The 22654-nt window shown below is 40.5% G+C and overlaps 1 long non-coding RNA gene and 1 other non-coding gene across 2 annotated transcripts; one reads left to right on the top strand and one right to left on the bottom strand.

Annotated features, from left to right (window-relative positions):
• Positions 1 to 11854: 11854 nt before the first annotated feature.
• On the bottom strand, positions 11855 to 16766 carry LOC103792607 (uncharacterized). Its single transcript, XR_004742060.3, has 3 exons — positions 16186 to 16766; positions 14752 to 14874; positions 11855 to 12147 (listed from the first exon to the last, which is right to left on the bottom strand). It is a non-coding gene; the product is annotated as an uncharacterized LOC103792607 (long non-coding RNA).
• Positions 16767 to 16992: 226 nt separating this feature from the next.
• LOC118153257 (U6 spliceosomal RNA) lies at positions 16993 to 17100 on the top strand. Its single transcript, XR_004742514.1, has one exon. It is a non-coding gene; the product is annotated as a U6 spliceosomal RNA (small nuclear RNA).
• The last annotated feature ends 5554 nt before the right edge of the window (positions 17101 to 22654 follow it).

The raw sequence follows: 22654 nt of genomic DNA, 5'->3' as shown, positions 1-22654 counted from the left end.
AAAAGTGTTATATATTAGCATTTCTGTGTGAAAGAGTTTATCAGCTCCTGTTCAGCTGATGGCAGCTCACTGCAGAAGTTACTTACAGGTGGACTATCCCTTAACCAAAATGCTTAGATGCTTAGGACCAGTTTTTCAGATTTCAGATTTTCTCTAAACGCAAAATCCCTTTATGTTTGAACTACATAAAACAAAGTTTTGACTGCCTTTTGACTGTGTGACCCATCACATGAGGTCAAGTGTGGAATTTTCCACGTGTGGTGTCATGTCAGCAACCAAAAAGTTTTGGATTTTGGAGAATTTAGGATTTTGAATTTTTGGAGTAGGGATGTTCAACGGGTATGTATACATATCGATTTTTATGAAATAAAAATATATAACACATGCATATATATATATATGTAATTTTGTCCCTAAAGTGTTATTTCAAGTTGTAGAAGTAAACTGGAAGGATAGATACCATCAGCATCTGTCCAGGGTCATTGCTGAGAACCTTCCAACGATAATAAATTATGTAAAATAAAACCTCTTTCCATGTTGTCATGGAGAGCTGTCCTAAATGTGTATGCCACAAAAGAAGCAGTATCAGCAGTGACAGGAAGTATCCCAGAGACAATAACTAGAAGAAGGGGATGCCTAGGCACCATACATCATGTTGGTTGTAAAATACGAAAACAAAAACAAGCAGATTTTCCAAAGTAAAAAGTAATTGGTCTTCATATATTGATGACAATTCCAACTTCAGAAAAAGAGAGAGCTGATTTTCCAAGTCACCCTAATAGATTGTGCCTTTTCTTATTTAATAGACATTTTTACTGAAGCTTAACATGTATCAAGGACCCAAATCCTAAGTCGATGTATTTACACAAAATGAGCAAACTTGTGAAACGAGCACTGAGATGGAGAAACAGAATGCATTGTTACAACACCTCGAAAGACACTTCGTGGTCTTTTCCAGTAAGTAATGACCTTTCCAGATATAACTGGTATAACCATTCTTCCCTCTAATATCACGAGATCGTTTTACTAACATATTCTTGAGTAGAAACAACTCTGCCATTTTGTAATAGTCATTTATTAACACCTGGTATTAAATCAAAGACACAATAAGAAACACTTAGTTTCCTAAAGGCATTCTTCAGGGGATGTGTTTTTCTGAAAGCCCATCATCTTGAATTATCAAGAACTGAAAGTGCCAGTTTTGAAAAGATGACTTTTTATCACAAAGTCCTTAACCAGAAGAGTAATGATGTTGAAAGAAGCCACTGCCAAGTGAGGAAGAGTGTCATTACTGTAGCATGAAATATAGCCTGGCTCCAGCTATAAATTCATACTGAACTTCTTTTGTGGGCAACACTTTATAATCTTATTATTATCAAAAAGAAATACAACTTTGCCTTTAACCACATTCAAATCTTCTGGGGGGGAAATATTAAATATATAAATGTGTGAGAAATGAACTTCAGCACTGTAATACACTATGAATATATTTGAGTCATAAAATCTATGATAAATGGATAGAACCAGTACTAGTACATTTCATATTTAAAGAGTGTCTGCTAATACTTCATTCTGGCTGAGCAATTTTTATAGATTGGGTCACTGTTTTCCTGGCTCTTCATCCAAACAGTTCATCAATTTTTATTTATTTTTTTTTTTTTTAGTCTAGTCAAGTGAAGCAGTGGGAGTGGAGAAGGAACAAAGAAATCTGTAACTGGTTGTGATTAATTAGTTGTAAACACTACTGCACTCGGACCAGCCAATTTTTATGTTTTTTAAAAGTTGGGTGATAAGTTTATCAGACTTTGATTCTTTTTTTTTTTTTTTTTTTTTTGAGACGGAGTTTCACTCTTGTTACCCAGGCTGGAGTGCAATGGCGCGATCTCAGCTCACCGCAACCTCCGCCTCCTGGGTTCAGACAATTCTCCTGCCTCAGCCTCCTGAGTAGCTGGGATTAGAGGCACACACCACCATGCCCAGCTAATTTTTTGTATTTTTTAGTAGAGACGGGGTTTCACGTTGTTGACCAGGATGGTCTCGATCTCTTGACCTCGTGATCCACCCGCCTCGGCCTCCCAAAGTGCTGGGATTACAGGCGTGAGCCACTGTGCCCGGCAGACTTTGATTTTTCTACTACCAATTTTTTTTTTTCAGAGCAGAAATGGAGAGAAACAAACTAACTTATAAACCTTCATTATTCCTTGATAGTTTTTTTCCTGAGCCATAGACTCTGATAAATACAGTATGAGAAGAAGGGGAGGCCAGGTGTTGTGGCTCACGCCTGTAACCCAAGCACTTTGGAGGCCAAGGCGAGTGGATCACCTGAGGTCGGGAGTTCAAGACCAGACTGACCAACATGGTGAAACCCCGTCTTTTTATTTAAAAAAGAGAGAGAGAGAAGAAGGGGAAAAGAAACGTTATTGCATGAATTTATTAAGCTCTTGGGTAGATATTGTACTTTACTCATAGCTGGTCAGCTAATAAAATAAATATAGTCCTACTTCGTATGAACTGATAGTTCAAAATTAAATTATATCAAATTTTTATTACATGGTAAAACCAGAGACAGTCACTTTTATATTTCCTGTAAGAAGGGAAGGAAGCAAGCATATGAAAAGTCCTGAATATTACAAAAGCTTTTATTATTGAATGTACTCTCACCTATATTCACATACAGCCCTGTCTGGTGCTGTGGTGATTTAGTCACAACACTTCTAACAAAATAATGAAACAACCTTGTAAAAGCCTCGCTCATTAAAATGGAGAAAGTAGTCAACACCTCTATTTGAGCCTATCTCAACTTCTTCCTTAACCCTACTTCAAGCTGATACTGTATTCTTTGGAGAAATTCACAAATTCCTCCAACTTGTGAAAAATAAACAGTTTTCCTCGCTGTAAAAGCTTTCTCTCAAATAAGAAAAACAAAAATTGTGACTTCAAATTGTTTATTTGATTTGGTACAGGAGCAGGGTAAATACATATGGATAAACAGAAAAAGATTGTCATAAGCAATAATCAATGAGAATAGTTGCTAATTCTTAAAACGACCTAGATGTCAACATTCTACTATATTGTACCTCAGGAAAATAAAGAGAAAGTCGGACATTTTTTTTTTAATTTAAGCAAATAGCTTATTTTATTTTATTTTTTATTTTTTTATTTTTTTTTATTTATTTTTTTTTTTTGAGACAGAGTTTCACTCTCGTTGCCCAGGCTGGAGTGCAATGGCGCGATCTCGGCTCACTGCAACCTCCACCTCCTGGGTTCAAGCAATTCTCCTGCCTCAGCCTCCTGAGTAGCTGGGACTACAGGCACGCACCACCATGCCCAGCTAATTTTTGTATTTTTAGTAGAGACGGGGTTTCACGTTGTTGACCAGGATGGTCTCGATCTCTTGACCTCGTGATCCACCTGCCTTGGCCTCCCAAAGTGCTGGGATTATAGGCGTGAGCCACCGCGCCCGGCCACAAATAGCTTATTTTAAAGATGTGGGCAGAGAGGACTAACACAGAGAGGGAACCAGTAGGATGAAAATGGAGTTCCAGAAGAGTGACAGTCCAGGCTGAGGTAGCGGCACAGCCTGATTGAGCTTGTTTGGCAGCTTTTTCGTAGATCTAGGCAAGGGTGAGTTCTGAGCGTACAAAGACACTGTTAAAGGCAGTCATTTTCTGATAGGGTTTGGATTTGTGTCCCCACCAAAACCTTATGTTAAACCGTAATCACCAATGTTGGAGGTGGGGCCTGGTGGGAGGTGTCTGGATCATGAGGGTGGATTTCTTGAGTGCTTCAGCACCATTCCCTTGGTACTGTCCTCATGATAGTGAGTGAGTTCTAACAAGATCTGGTTGCTTAAAAGTGTGTGGGACACCCCCCCACATCACCTTGCTCCTGCTACGGCCATGTTAAATGCCTGCTCCCCCATCACCTTCCACCATGATTGTAAGTCTCCTGAAGCATCTCCAGAGGCCACGCAGATGCCAGCCTTATGTTTCCTGTACAGCCTGCAGAACCATGAGCCAATTAAACCTCTTTTCATTATAAATTACCCAGTCTCTGGTGTTTCTTTAGAGAGATGCAAGAGTGGACTAACACATTCTCAAAGTGTTGCCCCCAGACCAGCAATATCAGCCTCACCTGGGAACTTGTTAGAAATGTAAATTCCCAGGCTGCACCCAAGACCTACTGAATCAGAAACACTGGAGGGGAAGGCTTGTGACCTATGTTTCAAACCCCTCTCCCCAACCTAGGGAATCTGATGCATGCTGAACTTTGAGAACCACTGGTCTCAAGGAGAGGTCTGTAAACATCTTCTCTAAAAGGCTAGAGAAGAAAAGTTTTAGATGTTACATTTCATACATTCTCTGTCACAACCAAACCCTGCTGGGTAGTGCAAAAGAGTCATAGACGATATGTTAACAAATGGGTGTGGTGATGTTCCAATAAAATTTTGTTTACAAAAACTCGTCATAGATCAGACTTGGTCCATGGGCCACTGCTGACCCCTGATATAAAAAACAAATGGGTGGGAGGAAGAGGAGGCAGCAGGTTTGCTCACTACTTCTCCTTCCTCATCTTTTCACTTTCACTGGTCCTGACACCTAGGGATGAGCCCAGATGGTATCAACATGCCTCCCAATGTACATGCACTTCTATGCCTGCACTTGAGAATTGTGCACAGAGTACCCAAGCCGTTTAATAATTAAGAATATACACAGAAAGGAAAATAGAAAGAGATGGACCTAAATCCTCCTGACAGTTCATAAAATTCCAGATCTCAGAAAAAAAGTAGACTTCAGATTGAAATATCAAAACCATAACTATCGTTTATCCAAGTTTTTTTTTTATTTTTATTTTTGAGAAGAAGTCTCACTCTGTTGCCCAGGATGAAGTGCAATGGCATGGTCTCGGCTCACTGCAACCTCTGCCCTCCTTATTCAAGTGATTCACCTGCCTCAGCCTCCCAAATAGCTGGGGTTACAGGCACCCACCACCATGTATATAAAAATAAAACTCTTTTTATATTTTTAGTAGAGACAGGGTTTCACCATGTTGGCCAGGCTGGCCTTGAACTCCTGACCTCAGGTGATTCGCCAGCCTCGGCCTCCCAAAGTGCTGGGATTATAGGCGGGAGCCACCATACCAGGCTATCCAAGTTTTTTGTCTGTCTTTTACATGATTCAAAAGAGGAATCATAATGGGTAACCTGTGTGGAAAGATGGAAACTCCACCTCATGTTGGGCCCTTGTATTAGTCAGGGGTCTCTAGAAAAACAGAACTCTGTGATTCTGTTCATCCTCAAGGTACAAGGGGGTAAAAAGGAGCTTGACTTCTCTTCTTCCACTAAAATAAATAAATAAATAAAACAAGCAAACAAAACAATAATGACGAAAACCCATAAGACTGAGCACAAGGAAGCTAATGGTAGGTGGCCACTTGAACTTCACTGAATATCCTGCTGGAACACTCAACAATCCTCAGGTGGAAAGTATTACCTTACCTCCAAACAGAAGCTCTCAAATTCTGACATAGATCAGAATTAGATGGAGAGATTCTTTAAAAAGATCACTGGGCCCCACCCCCCAAGTAGACTAGGAGAGTCTGAGAATTGCATGCCCAACAAATTCCCAGGTGATGCTGATTATACCAGTCCTGGAACTGCACTTTGAGAACCACTGGCTCCAAAACACGCTTTTCTCTTCCTTCTGTGTTCCCAATCTTACTTGGCAAAACCATCACTTTATCTATCTAGGCACCTAACCAAATACCTGGGTCATCCTTTATTTCTCACTAACTCACCCTCGTGTTAATCAACCACCAAGTCTAATCAAGTTTGCCTTACCAGCATCTTTGAAATATAATTTCTCAGGCCAGGCGCGGTGGCTCACGCCTGTAATCCCAGCACTTTGGGAGGCCGAGGCAGGTGGATCACAAGGTCAAGAGATCGAGACCATCCTGGTCAACAGGGTGAAACCCCGTCTCTACTAAAAATACAAAAAAAAAAATCAGCTGGGCATGGTGGCTCATGCCTGTAAACCCAGCTACTCAGGAGGCTGAGGCAGGAGAATTGCCTGAACCCAGGAGGCGGAGGTTGCAGTGAGCCAAGATCACGCCATTGCATTCCAACCTGGGTAACAAGGGCAAAACTCCGTCTCGAAAAAAAAAAAAAATACATATATATATATATATATATATAATTTTACTGCCCTCATTGCCCATGAATTAGTTTAGGCCAGGGTTTTCACATTTTCCACATAAAAGTGAAAGTATTTTCACATTAGAAACTAATTATATTTTATAAGTATAGGCTATAGGGGTTAAAACATCTATTTTTTTTTTTTCAAGACAGAGTCTCGCTCTGTCACCCAGGCTGGAGTGCAATGGCGCTATCTCGGCTCAATGCAACTTCCACCTCCTGGGCTCAAGCAATTCTCCTGCCTCAGCCTCCCGAGTATCTGGGATTATAGGTGCCTGCCACCACACATGGCTAATTTTTGTATTTTTAGTAGAGATGGGGTTTTTCCATGTTGGCCAGGCTGCTCTCAAACTCCTAACCTCAGGGGATCCACCTGTCTCAACCCCCCAAAGTGCTAGGATTGCAGGTGTATACCACTGCTCCTGGCCAAAAAGATCTAATTGTATGTTCCTAGAAACAAGACTGCGTTATCCTTCAATCATCCCAAGGGCTGAGGGGTCCGTATCCCTGTACAGCTATTTTTCCTTCATTCAGTAGGGAAGCCTTGACTTAGGCCTCATCATCACCTGTCTGAGCATTCTACCTAATTCTAGAGCTATCACTTCACTCTTTCTACTAGCCAAAGTTATTTTTTAATTACTGTATAAGATAACCAAATAGTCTCAAACCAAACATGCTATTTCTCTTTGTGCACCTCAAGATGAATTTCACATTCATTTAGCTTTGCATACACTGTGTATCAATCAGTCACTAATTCCAACAGGATATGGGTTTCATACTTAAAATATGATAATTCAACACGGTCTATTTACAAAAGTGAGGGTGGAGGGCAGAGCTTCTCAAGTACAGTGATTTTTCTCTTGGGACATTTGTTGATGTCTGGAGACATTATCAAGACTGAGGGGGGTTGAGCATACCCCTGGTATCTAGTGAGTGAAAGCCAGGGATGTTGCTAAACACCCTACAATGCGCAGGGCAGCACAGTACAGCACAGAATTAGACAACAAAATGGCAAGAGTGCCAAGTTGAGAAATATTGCTACAGAGTAAGCTCTTGTTAAATGCTTGTCAAACTGAAGTAAATGTGAACCACAACCATAATTCCCAGGTGAAACTAACTCTGCTTGAGTCAACTGAAGAGGAATCATGATGGGTAACCTGTGTGGAAAGACGAAAACTCCACCTCATGTTGTATTAGTCAGGAATCTCCAGAAAGACAGAACCAATAGGATGGATATAAATTCTATATTAGAGGAAATATGTTATGGGAATTGACTCAGCAATTATGAAGGTCCACAAGTTCCACATCTGACATCCGTAACTGGAGACCCTGCGGTGATCATTAATATTAGGTGTCACCTTGATTGGACTGAGGGATGCCTAGATGGCAGGTAAATTATTGTTCCTGGGTGTGTTTGTGAAGGTGTTGTCAGAGGATACTGACATTTGAGTCTGTGGACTGGGAGAGGAAGACCTGCTCCCTGTGTGGGTGCACACCATTCAACTGGCAGCCAGCACTGCTAGAACAAAGCACGTGGAAGAAGGTGGGATAAGTTTGCCTACCAAGTCTTGGCTCTCTTTGTCCTTCTTGTGCCAGATGCTTGCTTTCATTCCCCCTGTCCTTTGAGATCAGGTTCCAGGTTCTTTTGTCTTTGGACTCTGAGACTTGCACCGGGAGCTTCCTGGGAACTCTTGGGCCTTTGGCCATGCAGAAGGCTACATTGTCAGCTTCCTTGGTTTTGAGGCTTTCAGACTTAGGCTGAGTCTCTACCGGCTTCTCTCTTTCCCCAGCTTGTAGGCAGCCTAATGTGGGACTTCACTATGTAAATGTGTGACCCAAATCTTTCTAATAAACTTCCTTTTATATATGCATATATCCTATTGATTCTGTCCCTTGGGAGAAGTCTGACTAATAACACCAGGAAAGTGGGTGGCAGAATTCCCAGTCTGAAAACCAGGGAAGCAGAGATGAGGGTGGTGGTGTAAGTCCCAGAGTCCAAGAACTCTGCCATCCAAGAGCAGGAAAAGAGGGTGTTCCAGTTCAATGGGAAAGAGAGAATTTGCCCTTCCTCCACTTTTCTGTTCTATCTTGGATTGAATGATGCCTGCCCACATTAGTAGAGAGGATCTTCTTTACTCAATCCACTGATTCAAATACTAATGTCTTCCAGAAACACCCACAAACACCCCTATAAAAACCTAAAAATAATGTTTTACCAGCTACCTGGGCACCCTTAACCCAGTCGAGTTGACACATAAAATTAACCATCATGACCCTGTTATCTGGATTAAATTTACCCATTTGAAGAGTATTGATCAGCAACAATTCATCTATCTTATGCGGCTGAGGTCTTTCAAGACTTGTCTGGTGTGTTTTGTAATCCCGGAGTATCATTTGGCTACAAGGAAAGGTTTCAGAAATAAGCTTAGATATTCAGTATGGTTTGGATTTGTCTCCCCGCCCAAATCTCACGTCGAATTGTAACTCCATTGGTGAAGGAGCCTGGTGGAAGGTAACTGGATCGTGGAGGCAGATTACCCCCTTGCTTTTCTCGAAAAGAAAACTGGAAGGTGCCGAGAGACCAAAGAATGGCTCAGACAAGTCTAGATTGATGAGTAGATAAGTTTATTTTTACTTACATACAGGGCACTCTTGGATGGTGGATTGCTTTTAAGCTAATTTTTTTGGCTCTTTGCTGACTTTGAGCAATGTGACTGTTTTTCTTGGTATGTTCTCAAATATTCTCCAGGATGTTTGGGTTCTCAGGAAAACCAGGGGTAGGCACCATGGCCTTGGCTCACCGCCCTGCCTTCAGGGTTCAGGTGGCTGACATATACCCTTAGGTAACCTGGCGGCGGACCTGTCACACTGCAACTACCTATGATTTGCATAAGGAGATGTATTTTCCAACCACATTGTAGTACTAGAGAAAATGCAACATGAATTTGTATTATTAACTAATTTGGAGCTGTTATTCTGAATAAATAGCTAATATTTTTCTCAATAAAAAAGGTAGTTGCAAAAGCATGATATTATGCTGTTTGTATATCGCTTGTCTCAAATATATCAATTTATTGTTTTATGCCAAAACAGGCAGCATAACACATGGTACAATCATCTCTGTTCTCTTCTCTGCTTCCACAACAGAATTGAGTAATCAGCCATGCCACTCTTTCCCTCTGAACCTGGGCATGACCTCAGATTTCTTCTGTACATAGCACTTCAGGAAGCTGCTATTAATAGAAAAGAAGTGGCAATTCCAGTTAAATTTATCTACATTTAGTTGGCAAAAATATTGACTCTGGGTAGGCCTTATTAACAAATAAATACGTACCCGGAAAGAGTGATTCAATGACACTTTACCTTAGTTTATTTAGTCTATCATCTCCTTATTGACACCTGATAAAATAGAACTTGTAATAATTTAGTTCTGACAAAAGGGTTGGAACCATTGGGAAGAAATTTTCCAAGGCAAAATGTGATTAAATGTAATACACATAACAAATGTGTATCTCTAATCTCGATCTCTTTCCTGATCTCCAAACACGTGTATCTAAATTCCTACATGACATGAGTACTTGCATGTTCAACAGACATGTCCCAAAATTAAAATGCCCTAAGAATTTCTGCTTCCTACTAATTTGGAATAACAGAAATTGGATTTAACCACCAGCAGCAGAATCCTAGCCTTATACATCAGACGACATATATGAAACAATAATTTTCAGCCATTGGACATTGGTAGTATGCACAGTGATCCCCCAGGAGAAGAAAAAAATGAGTAAGATGAGCCCTATGCTTACTATCAGCTTACTGCTTGGACAGCTTCCAGCTATAGAGGAGACAGAAGAAACCCAGAGCAAAGGTGTCTCACTGAGTAGAAAAGAAGAGATCTCGGTTGAGAAAGGCCAAAGCAGCTAGAATGTGTGAGGCAGAGAGGATTCAAGAACTGCAGAAGAGCACCCTGAGTCATTGTCTGAGTACTGATGTGAACACAGGAGGCAGAAAACTATCTGAGTCTGGAGGAAACTCCTTGAAAAATCAGCAGACAGAAAAATTCTAAACATTCACACAGGGTGGAAAATACTCAATGTTTCCACCAGCCAAAGGAGAAAGACCTTGTAATACGTGGAGCATTGGGTAAAATGCTCAGAAGAGTGTCCCCTTAGTATTGGGGATAAGGTAAATTTGAACCAAAAGGTGCCCTGGATTCACCCTAACAAAGCGTAAGGCAGGCCTCAGAATGAGCAAACGGATCCCAAGCAACTTAACTAACTGCGTGCCAGCACATCGTTCAGCTCTATGTAAAGGAGTATGACAAAAGGTAGCCTCTGACACAACAAAATGTATAATATCTGTCTTCAAACAAAACAACAGACATGAAGCCAGACAAGGTGGCTCATGCCTGTAATCCCAGCACTTCGGAAAGCCAAGGTAGTCATATCACTTGAGGTCAGGAGTTTGAGACCAGCCTGGCCAACATGGTGTAACCCCGTCTCTACTAAAAATACAAAAATTAGCCAGGTGTGGTGGTACATGCCTGTAGTCTGAGCTACTTGAGAGTCTGAGGCAGAAGAATGGCTTGAACCCGGGAGTCAGAGCTTGCTGTGAGCCAAGATAGTGCCATTGCACTCCAGCCTGGGCGGCAGAGTGAGACTCCAACTCAAAAATAATAATAATAAGTTTAAAAATAATAATAATAACAGACATCAAAGACAGAGGATATAGGACTCATAACCAGAAGGAAAGTCACTCAATAGCAACAGAACTAGATTTACAGAGATGATGAAATTAGCAGACAGAAAATTTTAAATTCTATTATAATTATACTCCATACACTTAGGGAAGTCAAATAAAATATTAACATTATGAGGGAAGAAGTGGTAGATATATTATTTTTTAAATTAAATATAGTTTGTAGAGATAAAATTATATCAGAAATTAAAAATATAACAAAAAAGATTAACAACAGATTAAACCCTACAAAAGTGAAATCAGTGAACTTGAAAATATTAAAGTAAACTTAAAGCAATAGAAAATATCCAAAATAAAGCACAGAGAAAAAAAGACATTTTTAAAAAATGAACAAAGCATCATGACCTTATCAATAATATTGCTTGACACTATCGAGCAGTCTAACAGCATGTAGTTGAAGACTCAGTAAAGGGAAGTGACAGAAAAAAAAAAAAACCCTTAAAAAATAATCATCAAAAATATTCTTAACTTGATGAAAACATAAGCCCACATATCCCAGAAACTTTAGGAACCCCAAACAGAAGAAAGATTAAAACCACACCATGGGCACATGTTCTCAGGACCTCCTGATGCTTTGTCACAGGCAATATATATATATATATATATATATATATATATATATATACACACACACACACACACACACATATAATGTACATAAATTACACATATGTATGTGCATAATTTATACACATATATATACATAATTTTCAAAGAAAGAAAATACTGGGTTCCAGTGATAAGCCCTACAAAATGTAAAGCAGAGAGAAAAGATTTCCTTTGTGTTTTGGTAATACCCTCCAGCACATCAAATCAAATTACTGTTATGAGAAAAACTTAGGACTATAATATTCTCCCCCCAAAAACTAGGAAGGTGCCAAGAGACCAGAGAATGACTGGGACAAGTCCAGCTTAACAACCAGATGAGTTTATTAGGACTTACATACAGGTCACCACACCAAGGCATATTATAATCAAATTGCTGAAAACACATGACGACGTGAAAAGTTTAAGATCGACCAGAAAAAAAAGTATAATAGAGTCAGAGGACAAAAATCAGTATGACAACAGAATTCTTGTCAGAAACTATAAAAGTCAGAAGACACTGAAGCAAGCAAACTTACTGATTGGGGTTGGGTAGGAGGGAGGCAGGAACTGCTGACCCAGAATTCCATCTCCAGTGAAAATATCTTTCAAAACTGAAAGTAAAATGAAGATGTTTTCAGAAAATGCTGAGGGGATTAGTCACCAGCAGATGTGGACTAAAAGAAATGTTAAAGGAAGTTCTTCTGAGAGAAGGAAAATTATACCAGATGCTAATTTAGATCTACATGAGGGAAGGAAGAGCGCTATAAGTAATCAATACGTAGATAAATAGAAACATGAACACATTCTAAACTGAGCTCTTCATCTTCTGAGGATCTGCTTCTGACTCATCCTTTTCTCAATGCATTTACTGGCCACTCCATTCTTTCATGTCCAGGTAGAACATTTGGGAATCAGAACTGATTGTCTCTTTCCCACACCTCCTACATCGCATCATCAGCAAAGGCCAATGGCTATAACTCCAGGACGGGCTCAGGGTCTCGCCTCACAGCCGCCTCCTCCATACTCACTGCCACCACTTCCCCTCAGTTATTGCAGTGGCCCCATGCTAGGCCTCTCTACTACCATGCTGGCCCCCACTCCAGTGTATTCTCAATGCTGCAGTCAGAGGACCCTAAACGCTTCCGAAGGTTCATGCCACACCTCTACTGGCGAAAGGCCAGTGCTCCCCATATCCAGAGAAAAACCAAACTCTTGCTGTAGCCCACAGGCCCCACTGGTCCTTCCTTTCTCTGCCTTTGCATGGTTCTGTGCTTGTCTCTACGGTCCGCATCTAACTCAGCTCAGAGCACAATGGCCTCTTTATCATTCCTCAGAACCAGCAGATGCCCTCTTGATCCTTGGCATCTTCTCATTTCCTCTGCCCAGGCCATGCCTCCCCCAGCACCAATATGGCTTATGCTCTCACTTCCTCAAGTCTTTTCTCAAACATCTTACTTCCAGAGAGGCCAACCTAGAGAACACATGATTTAAAGTTGCAATCCTCCAGCCACATATGCCTGCTCCCTTCTCTGATTTATCATCTCCATAGCCTTATGTGTTATTTAATGTGTTTGACAGGGATATTGCATTGCTTTTTTCCTACTGAAACTCCAGTGTCTAGAGAGTGGCTGGCATAGTGTGGACCTCAATAAATTTTAGTCAACTGAATGAATACAGAGGGAGGAGCATGTTTGGGCCAAGTTCTGTAGCTGTAGTGGATAATCTTTGTCACAAGGGGGCAGCACAACAATATTAAGGGTTTGATAAATGCACAGTGTGTTTACCAGTTACACACACTGGAGATGAGTTTTCCAAACTCAGGCCATGAAGAAGACCCTACGTGGAAAAGGTAATCAGGAGTAGCAGAATCAACCTCTGTTTTGCTGTGTTATTACTGACCTTGAACATCACTTCACTCTCTGGACCTTGGTTTCAGCATATTTTAATTCAAGGTGTATTGGTAAGGATTCTCTAGAGGGACAGAACTAATGGAATAGATATATATATCTAAAGAGGAGTTTAATAAGCATTAACTCACATAATCACAAGGTCCCACAATAGGCTGTCTGCAGGCTACAGAGCAAGGAGAGTCAGTCGGAGTTCCAAAACTAAAGTTTTGGAGTCCAATATTTGAAGGCAGGAAGCATCCAGCACCAGTGAACGCTGTGTGCTGGGAGGCTGGGCCAGTCTCTCTTTTCACATTTTTCTGCCTGCTTATATTTTAGCCATGCTGGCAGCTTGTTAGATCGTGCCCACCCAGATTAAGGGTGGCCTTTCCCAGCCCACAGACTCAAATGTTAATCCCCTTTGGCAACACCCTCATGGACACAGCTGGAATCAATACTTTGCATCCTTCAATCCAATCAAGTTGACACTCAGTATTAACTATCACAAAGGGCTCACGCTTGATTTGTTAACTCTGATTTACTTCTGGTTCTGACATTCCATAATTCTAAAACAAACAGAAATCACATTGAAGTACAAACCCTACAGATGACCAGAAAGCAAAATGACAGCAGAAACTACAACCAAACAGCTAATGACATCACGATAGGATCAAAACCTCACATATCAATATTAAACTTGAATGTAAATGGTCTAAGTGCCCCATTTAAACAGGACACCCTCTCAGCTTCTCCACCTATTTTAATTTGACATTCAGGCTGGAAGATAGGGGCAACGAATTTCCCATAAAGTTGTATTTGAGCTACTGGAATTCAATTAAATACTCACAAGTTCGATAAGAAAGTCCCTTTTGCATGAAGTAAAACTATATTAGAGAATGAGCTTGACTCAATTTAGTTATTCCCACCTCTGCTTTTTTTTAATGAGATAGAGTAACATTTCCGGAAAGAGAATAAAAGCACCACTCAGGAAATACCAGAGCTCTAAGATAGCATCACTTGAATGCTATAGTTTCTTCTTATTACTTTTGGGGAGAAGCGAATGTACAGCAATTTGAAATACAGACGATATTGTATCCTAGAAAAGAAGCGATTTAAGTTTGCCCATGGGATGAAAAGTCCAAATTTTCTTTTCTTAGTACTATCATAGAAGAATTTCATTTTCTCCAACAGAAGCAGTATTTCCACAACAGATCAGGGGAGGGCAGTAAAGAGTTGCTGTCTGGTCAATAAAGTATTCATAAGACAGAAAAATTATAGTTTAAACTAATTTATCTTTATGTTGTATTGCCCCTAATAAAGTTCACTCACCATTTTGCTGGCTTGAATTAAAGTGTCATCAAAGGGTTCATGAAGATTACTGTGGGCATTGAGTTAGCATGGCATCTTGAAATAAAAACTCCTCAAATTGCATTTTACCATTGCATATGAAGCCTGCAACCATAGAAAAACAAAATGATTTTATCAGGATCAGGCATTTAAATGACTTTAATTAAATCCATATCTTTTGTGGTGTTACTAATTTCTATTTTAGGGCAATTCTTTCTCTTAATCCAAATATTTGGCTTATTTCAGAATATCTAATTCACATCCCTATTCACAGAATTTTATTCAAAGTAAAATCAACCTAGGAGCTTTGTGTCTTTGTCTTAGCTCTATAGATATGTGTGTGTGTCTCTGGTTGGAAATGTACAGGGCTGATAGAGAAATGGAGAAAGAATGCACCCGTACCGTACATCTGAAGAGCGCTAAATAAACTCATCTGTCTTTCTCTCTAATGTTCTGAGCAATATTAGATAGGGTACCTAGAATGCATCAAACTGTTAGGGGTGGCGAGTATCCAAGTTACAAGCAGCAAATTCATATGGACCTGCAGCCACCTCAATTCTTGTCTTCTCAGAAGAAAAAATTTGACTAAGGGGCATAAGGCAGAAGAAGAGACTGAGGCAAGTTTTAGAGCACGAGTGAAAGTTGACTCAAAAACGTTAGGGCAGCGGCATGGCTCAGTGGCTTATGCCTGTAATCCTAATACTTTGGGAGGCTGAGGCAGGTGGATCATCTGAGCTCAGGAGTTTGAGACCAGCCTGGGCAACATAGTGAAACCTCATCTCTACAAAATAGACCAAAACAAAAATTAGCCAGGTATGATGGTGTGCACCGGTTGTCCTGGCTACTCAGGAGGCTGAGATGGGAGAATTGCTTGAGTCTGGGAGGTGGAAGGCGCAATGAGCTGAGATCATGTCATTACACTCCAGCCTGGGTGACAGAATGAAACCCTGTCTTTATAAAAAAAAAAAAAAAAAAAGAAGAAGAAGAAAAGAAAAAAAAAAGCTTTATAGCAGGAATAAAAGGAACAAAGAGTACACTTGGAAGAGGCCCAAGCAAGCAACTTGAAGCACAAGTGCAGGGTTTGACCTTTTGACTTGGATTTTTTGGTTTTGGTTTGGTTTGGTTTTGGTTTTTGGTTTTGGGGGTTTTTTGTTTTGTTTTGTTTTTTGTTTTTGTTTTTGCTTTTTTGAGACAGAGTCTCTCTCTATCACCCAGGCTGGAGGGCAGTGGCATGATCTTGGCTCACTGCTACCTCTACCTCCCAAGTTCAAGCAATTCCCTGCCTCAGCTTCCTGAGTAGCTGGAATTACAGGCACCCGCCACCACTCCCAGCTAATTTTTGTATTTTTAGTACAGACGGGGTTTCACCATCTTGGCCAGGCTGGTCATGAACTCCTGACCTCATGATCCACCCACCTCGGCATCCCAAAGTGCTGGGATTACAGGCGTGAGCCACCGGGGTTTTTTACGTTGACATGATTCTGGGTCTTCCGTCCCTTCTCCCTTGATTCTTCCCTTGGGGTGGGTTGTTCACAGGCACAATGACCTGCTAGCACTTGGGAGGAGAGCATGCGCAATGTGTTTGCTGGAGTTGTACGCATGCGCACGTGAGACACCCTTCTCTCTTGCTGTGGAATGGGCACAGAAGGTCATATACCCGTTAAAGTCCACCGTTTTGCCTCTTAGTGCATACGTGTGAGCCCACTTGCTAAACTCCTGAGATCTCGTCAGGAAGCTGCTTATCACCAGTTTCAGCTTTTTTCTATCTATGGGGAAAACTGCCTTTCCCTGGTGCTGGCTGTGAAGGATTATTATTTTAAAGAGGTAATGTGACAACTGCCTGACCATCACCTGATGGTCCCTAACTTTCCTGGTGCGGTGTGAGGGGAGCCCTCTCCTGCCCACTCTTACTTTTCTAGCCACCTACTAAAACAAAACCATCCAAGCCGGATCCCAGCTATGTTCTCCTGATACCTGGGACTTCCTTTGTAGCATTTATCAAAACTGTAATTATCTAATGATTTGAATTTTTTAAATTATCTATCTTCACCACCTAGAGTGCCCCACCTTCACCTCACTTCCTTCAAGGTTGTATCCCTGGCAACGCTCACAATGCCTGTTAATAGCAGAGGCTCAAGGATAGTCTCACAGACATCTTCAAATTCCTAGGACTTAGCACAAAGCATGTAAATCTAATGTTTCTTGGTTAAAACTTTGGGTACTGTGCTCTCTTCGGCAGCACATATACTAAAAATTGGAACGATACAGAGAAGATTAGCATGGCCCCTGTGCAAGGATGACACGCAAATTCATGAAGGGTTCCAAAAAAACAAGTTTGGCTACTTTAGTCTGTCTACAGGACAGTAAACAAAAAACATTTCATGCTCTCATAAAAACATTCTAGTGAGAGATGAGGGAATAGAGGTAATAGATACAAATGCCATATGCATGAATAGTTAAGCAATTATATCAGACAGTGACAAGCATGTGTACACAGACCCCTCTACCATGTCAGGGGTCTGCTCTGGGTAATTGATAGCCAAGCACAGAGTTGAAAGCACTGTCCCCTGACGAGCACAGAAGAGACTTCCAGACACAGGAACAGCTCATGCAAAGGTCCTGCACAAGAGTTTGGCAGGTTCAAAAGGCCAGTGAGACTAGAAGGAATTGTTGAAGGAAGGCATGGGAACAACCCAAGAAGTGCAGTAATAGAACAATCATTTAATAACAGACACAACGGAACCTGTTCTAACCATCCAAATCCATGGTGTTCAATACTCTTAGCTTCTGATTTTGCAACATTATGTGAAGCTTAGGGAAAGATTCTTTCTATAATGCTAATTTATGTATCAAGATTAAAAATTGCTTAGGATAAGTTCAATTGGGCAAGGACTCTTGAAAGGTAACACATGCTTGTTCATTACTGCACTATTTAACAAACACTTACTGCATGGTTTCTAGTGTCAGACCTTGTTCTTAGTACTGGGGACACAATGGTGAACAAAATAGAAAAAAAAAAGCACCTGTCTGCCGGGTGCAGTGGCTCAAGCTTGTAATCCCAGCACTTTGGGAGGCTGAGGTGGGCGGATCACGAGGTCAAGAGATCAAGACCATCCTGGCCAACATGGTGAAACCCCATCTCTACTAAACATACAAAAATTAGTCCAGGCGCAGTGGCTCATGCCTGTATTCCTAGCACTTTGGGATGCTGAGGTGGGTGGATCACCTGAGGTCAGGAGTTCATGACCAGCCTGGCCATCAGGGTGAAATCCCATCTTTTATAAAACTATAAATAAAAATTTTAGTAGTCCCAGCTACTTGGGAGGCTGAGGCAGGAATATTGCTTGAACCTGTGAGGTGGAGTTTGCAGTGAGCCGAGATTGTGCCACTGCACTCCAGCCTGTCACCTGGCGACAGAGTGAGACTCTGTCTGAAAAAAAAAACAACAACAACAACAATAAAAAAACAAAAAACCTGTCCTCATGGAGCTTATATATTATTGAGGGAGAGACAGCCAAAAATAAAAATAAAGATTTCGAGAAGGACTAGATCAAGCTTGTCCAACCCATGGCCCATCAACCACTTGCAGCCCAGGAAGGCTTTGAATGTGGCTGAATATAAATTCATAAACTTTGTTAAACATCGTGAGATCTTTTTTGCGATTTTTTTTAAAGCTTATCAGCTATTGTTAGTGTAATTTATGTGTGGCCCAAGACAATTCTTCTTCTTCCAAGGTGACCCAGAGAAGCCAGAAGATTGGACACCCCTGGATTAGATCATTTCAGCCATGACAAGTGCTGAAAAAGAAAAGCGCCAAAATCAACTTGGATAGTTGGATGGTTTCCTTTTAGCAAATAACCTGTCAGCCAATCAATCATTTAATAATAAGAGAGGTTCCTTTTATGCAGTAGAATAATGGAATGATTTTCTTCTTTATGTTTTCTGCATTTTCTAATTTTTTTACAGTGACAATGCTACTTTACTTATCAAATAAAAAATTTATTAAATAATACATAAAGATATTCTTGTTATCGTTTCAGAAATTAAAGACAAAGCTAAGGCTTCCTTTGCCAAGGAAAAGGAGACAGGCATAAACTCACATAATCAATCAACTTTGTTAAAAGTGACAGACTTGAAGTGTGTGATTCGGTGCCTCTGCTTCATAACTGGAATAAATTTTCTTAGAAAGTTATTTCTCTTCCCAGAAGAATAAGAAAACATACTTTATTATTTTAACACAAATTCCTCCTTCTTTTATTTTTAACAGAAATTCCTCTTTTCTTTAATTTGTGGGGGGAAAAAAGTGTTATCGGGAGGGGTACCCTTGTTAGGCCCAGCTGATCAAACAGATAATTTGCAATTCTATTGTAGATAAGCAGCAAGAAATATTTTTAGGGTTTGGTTAATATGTTATGGAGAAGTTAGTGGACCTCAATAGAATAAGGCTCTTATTTTAAAAAGCTTCTTCATCAGGTGTTCACACTGAGGGTCAAAACACTGCTGATTGCCATAAAACCTGAAATGAGTTATCAACACCTACTAAAATTGCTTCAGCAAGGCATATGGAATCTCCATGGTACAGTTCTCAGATAACAACACTGATGAAACCAATGTGTCACATTACTTTCAAATAAGCCTCCCCTGAACAATATGTGATAATGATGAGACACATGGGGACTAGCCTACTATATTTTTAAAGCATACAGTCTGTTTTAAGCAATGAAGTCTGAGGGATAATAACTAGAACAGTAAGATAGCAGAAAAATTCTGATTATGTTGATTAATCCTCCTCCCACGTGAAAGTATTATTTTCTGCCTCTGCTCTGTTAATGTACAAACATATTTCTAGACAAAAATTAATATAACCACTACAAAAACCTGGGAGCAAGTTGGGGGCTGGGGGAAATTGATAAAGTACCAAAACAGATAAAATTGATGTATCACATCTGAGTTTCAATATACTATAAATTTTTTCTTACCCAGGATTCTATCTCTTTTTACTCCCTCCTCCATTATAGAACCTCAATTTTAAAGAAAAATGTATTTTATAATGAATAGAATTTAGTAATTCTCAAGGAAAGGCAGGCATCTCTTGCTTGCAGCTCTTGCTCTTTTCCCAGGCTTTCTTATCTTTCCTTGAAAGACTGAGGAAAAAAAAGAAGAAAGAAAGAAAGGACGCCAAAAAAGAGAGTGTTTGGCACTACCCAGTCCAGCATCATGCGATGCTGATGTAATAGGCTGGGGCACCCTGACTGGCTGCCTCAGAACTGGTCATGCTCTCTTTCTCTTCACATATGGAGCAGCAATCAGCTTACAACTAAATCACATCTGAGCACAAGCTGTCTCCACAAAGCCAACCAAAGAGGCAGCATTCATAGGCTGACAAAGCATCCCTAAAGCCGGAAAGAAAAGAAGCCGCTGAGGCTGCCGGCGGGAGGCTTCCTACATTTATACCAGTCTGTTGGGGCATTGTGCAGACCACAGAGGGAGAGTAACTGATGGAATACCATCTGAAGGTCACACTTGGGTAAAGCTGCATGGTTAACATCAGGAGTGGGAGGGAAGTGTCAAGGTACAGAATAAACAAATAAAAAGACAGAGAAATAAAAACAAAAAGGAATTGCAGCCAGTGTGGTAACACCAAGGACTGGTAATGTCTGTTGCATTTTAGACTTCTGGTGAACTCAATCATTTCCAAGCAGAAATTCTGTGAATTGCATATAGTTTGCATGTCATTTATTTTTTAATGTAAGCATTAGGAAAAGTCATTTCTTGAAAGTACAAATGACTTTTGTTTGGAAACACTTTAAAACTTATAACACTGACTAAAGATCATCAAATGGTATCTAAAATATTGATTAACTATAATACATATGTTCTCCCTGGGCAGATGGTTTAATTCTTCATTAATTACAGTGACATCATTGGTGATCTCACAAATGGATTGTACCAGAAGAAATTTAGCTGCTCTGACTTAATGTGGCCCTGAGATTCTGAGCCTCTTCTCTTATCTACCAACCCTGCCTCTGCACTTGCTCCCCATCTCTACCTATGCATCTTTCTACCCATTCAGCATTCATCAAGGAGCTCACTAATTTCTTCACTGTATTTACCTTTCTCATCACCTCCTTCTTCTTCAAAAACTTCGACAATACCAAGTCACATCCTTTTATGACACTCTTTCAAAAGGACACTTGGTAGATCCATAAATGGAAGCTGGTGAACTCCAAGTTGATAGCATGCAAATGTCAATTTCCCTCTAATAGAGTAAACAAAATAAGAAAACCTTGAGCCTACTAAAAATTCAACGTCAGAGATACAGGGTTTTAGAATTACACTTAGAATAAAAAAAAGTTAAGAGATTAGTTCACACTTGTGTAGAGTTCATCTCATTTATTTAATAATATAATTTACAGTTAGGTAGTACTCCCCTTTTGTCAGATAATTTTATGGGTAAGAAAACTGAAGTCCAGAAAATTGCCAAATTCCTATGGCTAATAGTAGTGAAGATGAGATTCAAACTGTAGCTGAAGTTGATCTAGAAGTTGAGTTCTTAACCTCTATGTCATACAATGTATTTTGCCATTTTGTATTAAAGTATATTTAAGATTTTCTATCAGCCCTTCTAAGGTGTTTTAACTCCTGAGGGTTTTTTTGTTTTTTTTTTTTTTTTTAATTAAAAGGCCCCTATAACAAGGCCCGGCGCGGTGGCTCAAGCCTGTAATCCCAGCACTTTGGGAGGCCGAGGCGGGTGGATCACGAGGTCAAGAGATCGAGACCATCCTGGTCAACATGGTGAAACCCCGTGTCCACTAAAAATACAAAAAATTAGCTGGGCATGGTGGCGCGTGCCTGTAATCCCAGCTACTCAGGAGGCTGAGGCGGGAGAATTGCTTGAACCCAGGAGGCGGAGGTTGCGGTGAGCCGAGATAGCGCCATTGCACTCCAACCTGGGTAACAAGAGCGAAACTACGTTTCAAAAAACAAAAAGGCCCCTATAACAAAGACAGATTACATATACATTTATTTAATACTTTTCTATGATCTGGGGCCTTCTGAAGTGAAGGCTCGACGAAACAGGTAAAACTATGTGTTTCGCATGTTAGCTCTCAGGAAGTGTGTAGCTGAGAAGTATAATCGGACAAAGTAGGTATCATCTAATGGTTAATAACAGGGAAAACCTGGTGAGGCTTGTTTGTTCAGATTCTTCTCTGAATCCCTGTGCCTTCAGAGATAAGGGAGTTCTTTCTTCTGGGTATGGGCAGGGCTCCTCTGGAATGAAGGGCCCATGACCTGTTTCAGGGTAGAAAGGTGGAAGAAAGTCAGAGGTTGACCTTTCTGGGTTTTATGACTTGCCTCAGAGATGGGCAACAAGAAGGTAAGAGTGACCTTTTGGCTTCCACCATTTTCTCATAGGCCAAGGTGCCATATTTTGGGGGTAACATGTTGTGAACCCCATCAGCATTTTAAAATAAATCTGTGAAAAACTCTTTAAAAGTATGATCACTCTGTAATGTGTCCATGAGATCAGGCCAAACTATTTTTTCTAGAATTCTCCTTACCGTATGTTTCTGGCAAGGGTGGTCACGCAAGACAGTCTTGTGGGAAATTGAAAGATAGAAGTGAGGTGGTGGCCACTTTGTAGCTCATAAATTTTGTTGCTTCTCTGCCTACTCACCTTGTTGGCATGGATCAGCTGCAGGACCTGCAACAGCTGTACCTGTCCCTGGATCTTCCTTCAGGTTCTCTAACTCATGGAACAGGTGTGTGTTTAGCTCTTCGATGAAGAGCACCAGCCTCTCCTGTAGCATCTCCACATCATTATGGTTGGGGGTAGTAAGAACTAATGTGGATCCCAGCCTGTTCTTGACTAAGCTCCTGCTTA

Source organism: Callithrix jacchus, chromosome 4 (genome assembly GCF_049354715.1).
Source record: "Callithrix jacchus isolate 240 chromosome 4, calJac240_pri, whole genome shotgun sequence".
Taxonomy (NCBI): Eukaryota; Metazoa; Chordata; class Mammalia; order Primates; family Cebidae; genus Callithrix; species Callithrix jacchus.
Note: the sequence above shows the minus strand (reverse complement) of the source record. Positions and strands in the feature narration are given on the sequence as shown.